Source organism: Balaenoptera ricei, chromosome 5 (genome assembly GCF_028023285.1).
Source record: "Balaenoptera ricei isolate mBalRic1 chromosome 5, mBalRic1.hap2, whole genome shotgun sequence".
NCBI lineage: Eukaryota > Metazoa > Chordata > Mammalia > Artiodactyla > Balaenopteridae > Balaenoptera > Balaenoptera ricei.
In genome coordinates, this window is record NC_082643.1 from 30,416,459 (window position 1) to 30,429,833 (window position 13,375).

Genomic DNA, 13,375 nt, shown 5'->3' on the forward strand with positions numbered 1-13,375 from the left:
TGTGATTTGATGAGCTTTTCTTCCAGGATTTAAGGAGAAGTGAGAATAGCAATCCTTTTGCGTGTGATGATTTGGGTTATACTTGGTCTTAGTTTGGGAACACATGATTTGATACTGACTCATATTAGAAATGGCAGTTGTACCTCAAAAATATTTCAAAGTCATTTGAGCTGCAACAGTGCCCTGTTTTTGATAATATTAACAATAATAACAAAAAAATTATTTTTCACTTAAAATGTACCTGGCACTGTTCTAAGTACTTATATGATTTACCCCATTTAATCATCATTATAATGCCCCGATTATCCCCATTTTTCATATGACAAAACTGAAGCACAAGAATGTTAAGTAATTCAGTTATTTAATATATAGTATATGCATACTTATATATATTTTACAAAAATGCAGTTATAGAAACTGCCAAATTATTCTCCCTAAATCACAACCCTGATTCTGTAATTCCCTAGCCCAGAAATCTTTAGTAAATACCCTTTGTCTATCAAATTAAGTATAAATACCTTATCCTGACGTACCAGAGCTCTCAAATTTTGATCCTACTTCCCTTCTCCTCCTCTGTTTTCCAGCAATTACCTAACACAATGGTCCTCAACCAGGAATGATTTTTGTCCCCTGGAGGATGTTTAGCAATGTCTGCAGATGTTTGGGGCTGTCACAACTTGGGAGATGTCACCAGCATCTAGTAGGTAGAAGTCAGTGACCCTGCTAAACATCCTGAAATGCAAAGGACCATCCCTTCCCACAACAAGGAATTATCTTGTCCTAACCATCAGTAGTACCAACATTGGAAAACCCTGACCTAACTTATTCTCTGGCCAAACTGGACAACTTGTGGTTTCTTAAGTAGTCTCTGTGTGGTTTACCTTTGTAGCTTTCTTTCCATTATTCCTTCACTAAATGATCACAGAGCACCTACTATGTGCCAGGCCCTACTATGTGTAAGAGATAATCCTTGATCTCACACTGACCAGTACTTGGCTTCCCATCCTTGTCCCTCTTCAATATAAAGACCTGCCTGCTCTTCCAGACCCCTCTCAAATGCCATTTTCCTTTATGAGTTAAATCTTTGCTCTTTCATAGTTTTCAAAAATAAAATATTATGATATGAAGCTCTTGATATTAAATATAAGTTGATAAGAAAACTTACTCCTATATGATGGTTTTAATATGAATATTTAAGTGTCATTTTTCACTGCAGAAGTGTTTTAAAATCTTCTCAAATTTAGCATTCTCAGTGTTGTAGAGCAGCTTAATTTTTATTCCTGATAAGACTTTTTTTTTTTTTTAAATCACAGTTTTGGAAGTGAAAGTAGTAGGTTGCAGTGAGCATATTGTAGTTTTTGAAGAGGAGGATGTGAGAGGCTGTGTTAAAAGGCTAATACCCCTGTTTCATTTCAGCAATAAAAATTTTTAAATCAATTCAATAAGAGTTTATTGAGTGCCATTGTGGGCCGGACACTGTGTTAGATGCTGAAATTTGAAAGGAACACCTCATGTTCTCTCATACAATGAGTTCAAGTAAACATTTTTAATACTTCAAAATGTTTTATTATAGAAGTAGAGGGATCCTTCACATGGATAAGTATTCTGATGACCAGGTAAATGTAGAGGTGATAACGGATGTACGTAATGAGGCATTGTGTCTTCCTAGTACTTTAGAAGAAACTTAAGGAGGGGAAACTAGGAATGCATGAATTATTGAAGGTCTTAACCATGACATTGATTAGGAGTAAATGGACAAGAGGATATGGAAATGACATACAATGCTAAGTGTTCCACATTTAAAGGTATGATTCCATATATGAACAATGTAGTCTGCCATTCCAAAATTTATTCTTAATATGCCTAAACCTCCATATATTAGCATGTTACCAAAATTTGACTATGAATATATTTGACACATATCATAAAGTTTTGACCCTCCCCTCTTTGTTCAGTCTCCCAGATTTATGGTAAGTAATTTCTGCCTTCTTGTTCAGAATCAAGTCATTGTAATCTGCCTTTGGTTGCACAATCTTAGGGCTTCAATACAAAAAACAAACGGATGAAACAAAAAAATTGCTATACTTTATAGGCAGATTATGCAAAGGATGCATCAGTCAAATTGCCTCTGTCAAGAGCCACAAGACATGTGTCGGTGTCCTCTAAACTCTGGCTGCTTCTTGGGAATTTTCTCCTTCCATAGCTTCACTGGACCTGGAGGCTTGAGTAATTCAGGGGGAAGGAAGGAGTGGTAGAAAGAAAGAGGAAGACTGGGAAATTAACTACTGGAATATAAAACAATTCCTTTGAATCAAGAAGGAAGAAATTACACAGTCCTGGGGATAATGATCCTTGTAGCATCCTGTCGGGTCAGGAGAGGAATTCTACATCAGAGTTTCACAAGTTTATTGGCCCTAAGAATCACAGGGGTGCTTATTATAAATACAGATTCCCCTCCAATACTTCTCAAACTTTGATGTTTGTATGAATCATCTGAAAATCTTGTTAAAAGGCAGATTCCAATTCAGTAGGTCCGAGAAGGGACCTGAGAGTCTGCAGTTCCAATACGGTGCTTGTCCATAGACTGTATTCTGTGTAACAAGAGCAAGGCAGCACTGGTTCTCAGGCTTGGCTGCGCACTGGAATCATCCAAGGAGCTTTAAAATTCCTGCTGCCTGAGTTCCAGTCTTAGAGATTTCTACTTAATTGATACAAGAATTTTTTTTTAAAGTTCCTCTGGTGACCCAAATGTACAGCAAAGTTTGAGAACCATCATGCTAGAGATGTTAATTTCATAGACAGCCCGAGTCTACATCCTGGCCATGCCCAAATCCTTCCCCAATGCCCTTTCACTGTTGTGGACCTAGAGCAGTGAGTATCCATGGTAAGTGATTTTGGTCCCAGGAGGACACTGAGAATTATCAAAATTGGATTATCTTAAGTAACAAAGAATCCTTGTTTTCTAGAAGGGGTGCTGAGTGGGTCACCATGGAAAACCATCAGGGCCTGGTGAGTTAGTCTTCTTGGACCATTGGAATCTAAAGCTTTGTTTCTCTTTTTTTGTCCTTACGTTTATGTATCCCACCATATCCATTCAGCTCTGGGGGAATTGTGACCTATCTCACACCCCAAAGAGAGAGAAATCTCCCTGGCCCTGTCTTTTAGAGGGCCTTGACACAGATGCATATGACCCAAAGCAGAGATGCCTGAGATGAATTGGGGAGAGTAAGTACAAAAGAAAGAAAATTCTACATTTACTACTGATGATGGAGCATCTGAGTAGCATTGACAGCTGTCCTTGAATGCGTTATCCTACACATTAGAAACCTCACTATTGCGTCCCTCCACCTTAATGGGGGACGTGGGTTGTCTGTGGGTGTAGACTGGGGTATACAGGTATCGGATGCACTCACCAAGCCGGTCTTTTCTGTGTCCGAAACTATTTTTGCAATATTCCCCATTTTGCCACCGGCTGGTTCATCAGTTTCAGAAATAAGCATTACAAGACAATGTTAAAAGCATTCATTGTGTGAATCCAACAAGGACCAGCAGTGTCGGCATGGTCTTCTTAAGCCAGGAGCATGCCGTTTTCTCCGAAAACACCACCTGTAGTAACATATTTTCTTGAGTTCATAGATTCCCCAGAAAAACAATCATGAAAGTGGCTCCTAAAATTCAAAGCATTAGGCATTTATAAAAAGAACTTCATATATGAGATGAGGACATTTTCTGCTGAATTTTTAAACACGGTTCATGGGGCCCCCTACAGTCAGAATGAGTTTCATGCTGAGATCTTTTTTTTTTTCTTTTCTTGAGTAAGTTTAGAGCAGATAATGAGAACACTAGCTTGTATGACAAGGCGGGAGTTAGTGTCTCTGGTTGACATTACTTTTTACCGAGCTGAATATGGAGGAAAGGAAAAGTAATGTTTGCTACTTCTGTATAAGTTTCATCAGAGAGGAAAAATATTTTAAGGGACAAAAATTTCCCAAGGGAAGTTTTTAAAATTTATTTTATAATAGGCATTATTCTAACTTTGAATCCTTGAGAACGACTTAAGTTGCTGTGGTTTGTTTGGTGCGTGATATCCAATAAAGCTGTTTTCTGTTCAGAGGATGGTACTGGTTTTGTTAAGCCTCAGCTAAAGGTCGCCTGACACTCTAGTCAATTTTCTTTGAGCCTGAAGCTTTGAAAGGAAAACTTATCACAAAACACAGGGTCCCTTTCTGTACTGCCTGGTCTCCGTGAGATGCTGTAAATAAAACATTGGTGAACTAAAACACAAGTAGACAGATCTTTGGAAATGATCTGGATAAACAAAGAATTGCTTCTGGGGAACCCGGCAGGACACATCACCCCACCTCGTCCTAAATGTAACTGATCAGGAAGTGACGTGTAGTTACACAGTGGATGCAGGGATACGAATGATCTCCTAGAAGACCTCTTGTTACGGAGGTTTACCACATCACTCCCCTTGCAGCCCTTGAGATAACATGTTTATACCAACAAAGCAAATGCATTAGTAAACAACTATCAGGACACAGGCGAGCAGTCCAGGCACATACTATGAACCAGGGCCTCTTTCATTTTAGGTAGCAGGGAAAAAGGTCTGACTGCAAGATTTCTGATCCATGGAAGCTCTGCTTCTGACTAACGAGTGCTCATACCCAGTGTCTGAAAGTCTCATTTAAGTCTGGAACGCTGTTCTCTCCCTCCTCCTCGTGGCCAATGTCCTTTCCTAAGGATCGCTTAGTCTGCACTTCTTGCAAGTCAAAATATTTTTCCAGTTTTGCTCAAATCCTTTTTTGAAAATAATACATTTTATTATTATAAAATAAATAATATTGGAGTGCTGCAATTTAGTGCACCTCCTTTGTCTGTGAAAATGGGTATAGTAATACACTTGCTTCTTAGCGTTGTGAGAATTGAATGTAAAGCCCATGGGTAGTATCTGGCACATAGTATGTGATCGATGAATGTTATCACAAACAGGCCAAGACAAAAAATATTCAATAATTACATCAAACTTCCCCAATACATCTAGATTCCCAATGAAACCCATTAGAGTTTTTTCTGTTTTCAAATACAAAGGAGAGACATGGTAAAGTACATTTCCCTAAGTTCTCTGGCTTTATTCCCTTTAGATCTATCTTTATAGTCTTCATGGTTTATTGGTTAAAGCTTCTTTTCATGGTGGACCACACTGTATGACCCACAAGTGAGAAGTGGAAACTGTTTCTTGGCATCTATGAGTTGTTGCTTTTCTCGTTCACTCTTTGTTAATTAGCAAGGTGAGGTGAAGGTTATGACCTCTAGAGTCATCTCATGACCTGAGAAGTACTTTGACCCCTTGCTTCTACTCCAGCAAGAGACCAATGGAAACCGTAAGCTTGGTCAGCCCCCTCTCTGGGTATTAATGACATCAGAATTGATTATATCAACATAGACAACCTTCCACCCCTCCTCAGCTTCCCTCTAAGCCAGAGAAGGAGAGATGTCTCTCTTATATCACTTTCCATTTATCATTCCAGAAATGGTTTGGCGAACACTTACTTAAAATTGGAAATTAAGGTGAATGCAGAGAGCTGTGAATTCCTTGGGGCTTACATTCACAGGGTAGGCTTGGTTTGTATTTGAATCACCTGCAAATGTCACTCCTGTAAATCCAGGTGGTTTTCTGACTGGTTGGACCTGCCCCTATGTGAGAGAGGATTCAGCCATACCTATTAAGTACCACATTTTCATGGAGGAATTTTTTTTTGTTGAGTCGGGCTCTGTAACTCATTTCCGAAAGCACCCAAATAGTTTAAATTTTTATAAGTTTGCATGCACCCATCACTTCCCTTGAATAGCTAAGTAAGGAAGTCAGGGAGGGCTGAAGGGAAGTTTTCCTGTGAATACAGTGTTTGTGACTGGATTAACATTTTCCTGCTAGAATTGCACGTCCTCTTAGCTCTCAGAAGGTCCCAATTAGGCCTGACACATTGCCATCATAGCACACATACTCCCTGTAACAACCGTATTAAGCTCAGTTGGTGCTGGGTGAGTTTTAAAGTAGGTTTTCCACCAGTGTGGGTGGACAGATTTCCACTTCATCACCCACACCCCTTCCCCCAGCCCATCGCAAATTCCTATTAGAACACCCTGCCTAGGAATATGCTAGCTCCTGACACAGTTGGTGTTTATTTGTCAACAATTTTATACACCTGAAACACAGAAAACCATCCTGCCTGCACTGACTGGCAAGAATACACTAAAACACTACAGATTTTTTTTTTAACTTTTTATTTTATATTGGAGTATAGCTGATTAACAATGCTGTGATAGTTTCAGATGCACAGCAAAGCGACTCAGCCATACATATACATGTATCCATTCTCCCCCAAACTCCCCGTCCATCCAGGCTGCCACATAACATTCAGCAGAGTTCCCTGTGCTATACAGTAGGTCCCTGTTGGTTATCCATTTTAAATATAGCCATGTGTACAAACTCCCTAACTATCCCTCTCCCAGACCCTTCGCCACCCCACCCCTGTAACCATAAGTTTGTTCTCTAAGTCTGTGAGTCTGTTTCTGTTTTGTAAATAAGTTCATTTGTATCATTTCTTTTTAGATTCTGCATATAAGGGATATCATATGATATTTCTCTTTCTCTGTTGGACTTCACTCAGTATGACAATCTCTAGGTCTATCCATGTTGCTGAAAATGGCATTATTTCATTCTTTTTAATGGCTGAGTAATATTCCATTGTATATATGTACCACATCTTCTTTATCCATTCCTCTGTTGATGGACACTTAGGGTGCTTCCGTGTCTTGGCTATTGTAAACAGCACTGCAATGAACATTGGGGTGCATGTGTCCTTTTGGACCATGTTTTTCTCCAGATATATGCCCAGGAGTGGGATTGCAGGTCATATGTAGTTCTATTTTTAGTTTTTTAAGGAACCTCCATCCTGTTCTCCATAGTGGCTGCACCAATTTACATTCCCACCAGCAGTGTAGGAGGGTTCCCTTCTTTCCACCCAAACGCTATAGATTTTGTGAAACAGGTCAGAAGTTATGAGAAAACAGCCATTTGAAAACTTTAAGTTTCAAACGTGCTCAAATGAAATTTAAATATTTCACATCTGAGGAGTGCTCCAAATAAAAGGCTGAAAAGAAAAGAATCCCATTCAAGAAGCCATTGCTTTGTCTCCACGATAGCAAAAATATTCTTGTTTAAATGATGTCTCCCTTGTGTTAATCTGTTGTTTGACATTTGGGACATGCAAAGAAGTACCCATAAGCCCACAGAACATCCATTCTTTTGTCAAGATTCCCCAAGACCTTGTCAAGGTCCCCAAGACTTTCCTCTGCCCACCCCTCCTGCCCCTGGCGTCCCCTTCATCCAGGGGGGGCTTCGTGAGAACCCCACCCCAGCCCTTACAGAAGTGTAGACCCACCTCCCTCTTTCGGCTGGTGTAGAACAGCCAATAGGGTAGCGCAGCATGCTTTTCCATAAAGGCGAGTGGGCAGTGGACTGCGAGTGGGCAGCGGACTGCGGGCTCCGCGCAGCCGTCAGTTCCCCAATCCGCCGGCGGCGGCCCGTGCTATGTTCTGTGCTGTGTCCACGTGCTGCGGCGACCCCCCCCCCCCCCCCGCCGTGTACCAACTCCTCTAAGCACTTCTCTTTGCATAGTCACAACAAGACAACTCATTTGTCCATTTTTTTCTACAATCTTTTACTGAACACTTACTAAATGCCAGATTGGTTCTTGGGGATGCATGTTTGAATAAGTTCTCAGGACACTTATCCTTTAACACAGGGGCGACCCACAATAAAAAACTTAACAAGAAAGGAGCAGACAGTTACAAGTGCCAAATGATGAGGATAATCAGTGATGTCCTAGAGAACACCTGGGAACTTTTTTGGCTGAGTGGTCAGAGCGTTCAGAGAAGCCTTCTCCAAAGAGGAGATGTAAGCTGAGGCCTTCATGGTAGGAAGGAGCGTGCTTTGTGAGCATCTGGGCCTACCAGGCAGAGAGAACAGCTAGCGCATAGGCCCTGTGGTGGGAATAAGTTTGGCACATACTTGGCATAGGAAGAAGGTAAATGTAAGATGAGCACAGTGGTTAAAGCAGATAGCAAAGGGTAAAATGTAAGAAAGTTAGGCAGGTGCCAGGTGAGGCAGGACCTTTGTAGGCTCAGTGAGGAGGTTGGATTGTACTTTAACTGCTACAGGAACACATCGAAGGGTTTAAAGCAGGAGCATGACATGATACAATTCATATTTTTACAAGATTACTTCAGCCTTTCTGCAGAGAACAGAATGGTGTAAGGGGCAAGAGTAAAAGCAGGAAGGCCAACTAAGAGGCTACAGCAGTGGTTTACGTGAGAGATGATAACATTTGGACCAAGGTGGCAGCAGTGGAAATGGAAAGAAATTTTGAAATTACAACCCTTTTGAGGCAGTACTAATATTCTACTTTACAATCATCTCCCTCTCCACTCATCAGAATCCCACACATACAGCATTCATTCATTTATTTTACCATTAATGATAGTTTATTACACACTTACTATGTGTCAGATGCAGAGCAAGGTGGTAAGGACACACTGAAGGATAAAGAACAGCTGTTTCCAACAAATCATTTTGCTCAGTCATCAAAACCAAACCACTTCATCCTAAGAAACAAGTTCTGAGTGAGATACTATTTTAGGCTAAAGTCTCACACAGAGAAGGCATAAAAAACCTGGGGGGTTAAAACTTACAGCCAAGAGAACTCTATCCTTTAGTTTAATTTTTCTGTTTATAGTCTATCCTTATTCCATAGAATTCTATTTGCTGATTTCATCTCATTCATATCCTCTTATCCATCTTCATGGCCAATTAGAGGACCAACTAGGAGAGCTTCCCCATACACTTGCTAGGAGAAGAATTGTTCCTACTTTCAGCTCCCCTGACTTGCTTTGCTGCCGAGGTTGAATGAGACACCCATACAACTTGTTATGTAGGCTTAAATCTTAATATATATTACTACCACCTTTCTGCCCCATTTTTCTTAGGTGGCTTTTTTCAGCATCTAACCTCTGTTCTGATACCTAAAAGTCGGGAAGCTAATCCTGCAATCCTACATTGACTTTGGACATTCTAAATGAGAATCACAATGTTATGCTAACAAAAGGAGACAATACTAGCCTTAAGAACTTGTTTAAAAAATTCCAGGTCAGGCACAATTTATAGGCCTTTCCAGATCCATAAAAAAAATAGTCTCAAATTTCTATGTCAGTTCTTTGAAGAATTAGCAGTAACCACTTCCTTTCTATTTTACGAACTCAACTTTTCCTATTAGACTTTCTTTTCATGTATTTTACAATACAGTCCATTCTATTATTTTGTGCTTTCATCACTTATACTATGATTCATTCTTGACTCATAAATGACTTACTATGAGCCATATGGGCAAAATCCTGGAAATCATACCCATGTTATTTATTTACTTTATTTATTGAAGAGAATGAACCAACTGTACCACCTGCTGGGGTGCAACTCCTCCCTCCCCCCTTTTGCTGACATGACCCCTTGGTCCAGGCCCACCCAGGACAGGCCCAAGCCCAGGAGTCCTCAGTTGCTTCCTCAGACTTCTCTGGGGATCTATTGGATAAATGTGTATCATTGGTTCTTTTCTTGCTTCCCTATTTGATTAACAAACATGTTACAGAATGTTATTTATAATGTACCATTTACAGAAATGTGGTTAGAACATTTTATGCTGTGTGATGTAAAAGTATTTCTGGCAATTGGTTAAATGGTATCTTTGTGAGAAGATGTGGTACATATATACAATGGAGTATTAGTCAGCCACTAAAAAGAATGAAATAATGCCATTTGCAGCAACATGGATGGACCTAGAGATTATCATACTAATCGAAGTAAGTCAGGTAGAGAAAGACAAATACCATATGATATCACTTATATGTGGAATCTAAAATACGACACAGATGAACATATCTACAAAACAACAACAGACCCACAAATATAGAGAACAGACTTGTGATTGCCAAGGGGGAGGTGGGGTGGGGGAGGGATGGATTGGGAGTTTGGGATTAGCAGATGAAAACTATTACACATAAGATGGAATAACAACAAGGTCCTACTCTGTAGCACAGGGAATTATATTCAGTATTCTGTGATAAACCATAATGGAAAATAATATATATATATGTATAACTGAGTCACTTTGCTGTACAGCAGAAATTAAACACAACATTGTAAATCAACTATTCTTCAATAAAATTTTTTTAAAAAAGGAAAAAAATTTATTTTTGTGGCACCAGTTTCTTGGTCAGGAAAGTAGCCGGCTATTACTGTGAGTCCCAAAGATATTCAACTAGTTGAACAACTAAAAGTCATAACATGAAACATAATGAAACATTAAAGGAACAAATTCAGTTTAGTTCTAAAAGAGATAGTTTATAGTAAAGTCTTATACAGAGAAGGCTTTAAAAATATGCCGGGGGGGTGGTAAAAATTTTAGCAGAGAAAATTCTATCAATTAAATTTTTTCCTACATATTTGAAAAAAGATGATATTCATTAAGTTTTAACAGTGAAGCTCCGTGGTCCAGCTTGTAGAATGGGAGCAGAGTCTGAAACTCATTGTCCTGTTATAATATAGTTTATGTGCATGGATCAGATTTGATTACATTGTTCACATTCAAGGGTTGTGATCCAGCCAGAATGCTAAGAATTTCTTGTAGTAAAGTGTCCTTAGCAAGGAGGTTCCACATTGAGATAAAAACTTTTGAAGAAATCAGCTTTATTTGGTACTTTGTGCTTCACTTTAATGATTTCAAACACATTTGAGGAGTTGGACTTGATGTTCTTAGGGGTCCCTTTTAGCCCTAAAATTTTGTGATTTCATATTAAGTGGCTTAGGTTACTGAATAACCTTGTAATTTGAAAAATCTTTCACATTTGGCTAAGCCCAAGGTACAAGGGCTGTGTGTTTGCAATTCCATTTCCATAAGCAGCCCAAGGGTTGGTGTCAGATTCTTTGGAAAAGTGTGTCCCTAGGAAATCTCTTAAAGTCTGAAAATAAAAGCAGATTAGGGAGCAGTGAGTGAAAGAAATGTACATACCATATAATCCTAAGAAAACCTTTCAGGAAAGCTCTTTTTAATCTTTTGATGATTTGGCAGAGTAAGTAGACCATGAGTGGAGGTAAAAACATCCTTTCCAAAGACCCTTTTTTCCAGCCAAGACGATATGGAAATTTATGTCAGGGATCAAAACTATATGTGGAACATTTATTTTGGAAATGTGTAGACTTTAAAATTGGTATTTAAAAATGTAACTGCAATAGCAGGTATGTTCTAATCATTCAAATTAATTGTTATCGATGGGTTTGTAGGCAGAGGCCCTGCTAGGCTGATTTTGCATGTACTGGGACCCTAAATTATTGCCGAAGAAAGAGCTTGGGTGTTGGCATCTGGGAGACTTGATGTGGGGTTTGGGGTCTCAGCCTGTTAACTAGCTGTGCAAAATACTAGCTTGGGCATAATGCTATGGCTTTCCCAGCTGTAAACTGGAGATAATAATAGTTACCTCATAGTTGAGAACTAAAATGTAATAATATGTGAGAAAACACCAAACAGTACAATCAGCATGTTGTCTTCCTCTTCCCTCTGACCCCCCATCACTCTCTCCCACCAATGGCAACATTTGTGAGTGAACACAAAGCACTTGGGTCCTCCAAAAGAATTTGTACTCTTTACCATTCCTTTCACATTTTTGTTTACTCTTCGAATTATAACACATTAGCACTGTGTCAAATAAAAGAAAATTAAGTTAGCAGAATTCTGAATTAATGATATGTTTTATATGCAAGACATGGCATTTTCTTTCCATTCTTTGTAATCTTTCAAGACGTGGTCATAGTGGAATGCTTGCTTATCTTCCTTCCGAGGAATTCAGCACTCTTAATCTATTTTAGAATCTGTATAACATTCCTGAGAGATGCATTTACAGGCAAAAGGACTGGCCAAATGAAGAAACACCGAAGAGCTGCAAAGTTGGGTCACTGCGTCCACATCCTCTCCTCATGCATCCATGCCCACACTTGGAATCGCTCCATTCTTCCCCTGCAGAAGCCATGACCTCACACCCTTTCAACCAGACCTTTTACATCATCATTTTCTCCTGAGGTGCATTGCAGGATAAACAGCTTTTTCTACCCTACAATAACTTCAGACATCTATAAAATGGCCATTTGGGGGGCTGGGGGAGAAAGGCCAGATTTGAGGGAAGCGGATTCAGCACCTCCCTCCTCTGCACAAGCTCAACTCTGTTTCTGGGGCAAGGATTCCTATTCATCTGCCTCGAGCTGGGCCGTCTCCATCCTGCCCTTCACACTGTAAAATGGTACCTCAAGAGTGGGGCAGCATCTTCCTTTCCATTCATTCATAACACATCCACTTCAGGGGACAAACCCTGCCCACTGTCATTTTCCAACCATCCTTTAAAAGGGATTGGTGCTAGACCCACCTGAACTTTGGTCATGAGGGAAACAGGAACTTCTGATTTCAAATGGATATTTGATTTTCCTTGAAATATAATTTCAATTTGATAAACTTACTCTGTAAGGCTTCATTTATATTGCTTGTTTTTTTTTCACACAGTGAAATATGAAACATATTACATATAATATGTAATAAAAGATGATGATGATAGATAGATAGATTAGATGGTACAAACGGCATGCCCTTTACTTTTGTCCCCTTAGTGCACACATAAAAGTGAGCATTTGTAATCCGAGATTGCGCTGAATGTGATGAGTGGGAGCAGACCAGTGCCTGACGCAGGCCATTTTCTTTGTAATGTCAATCATTTTTGTCTTAATTTACAAAGTTAGATAAATGGTTGCGAATAATGAGCAATTGAAGTGTTTCACTTAAAACCAATAGACTGTGGAAGTAGATGAATTATATAATACTACCTAACCTATTCACCTTTCTGAATGATTGGTATATAAAAAGTGTCAGAACATTTGAGTTTAAATCTAGAAGTATATGCCTGTGATTAACGTGTTGAAGTAAGAGAAGTGTTTTGATGGCCATGACTCATGCTAATATGTTAATTGCATATGTAAAATATGAATCAGAAAAAATTACTTTAGGTGTAAATAGGAAAAACAATGCATCAAAAAAGATGGCATTTGGGCTTCCCTGGTGGCCCAGTGGTTGAGAATCTGCCTGCCAATGCAGGGGACTCGGGTTCGAGCCCTGGTCTGGGAAGATCCCACATGCCGCGAAGCAAATGGGCCCGTGAGCCACAACTGCTGAGCCTGCGCATCTGGAGCCTGTGCTCCGCAACGAGAGAGGCCGCGACAGTG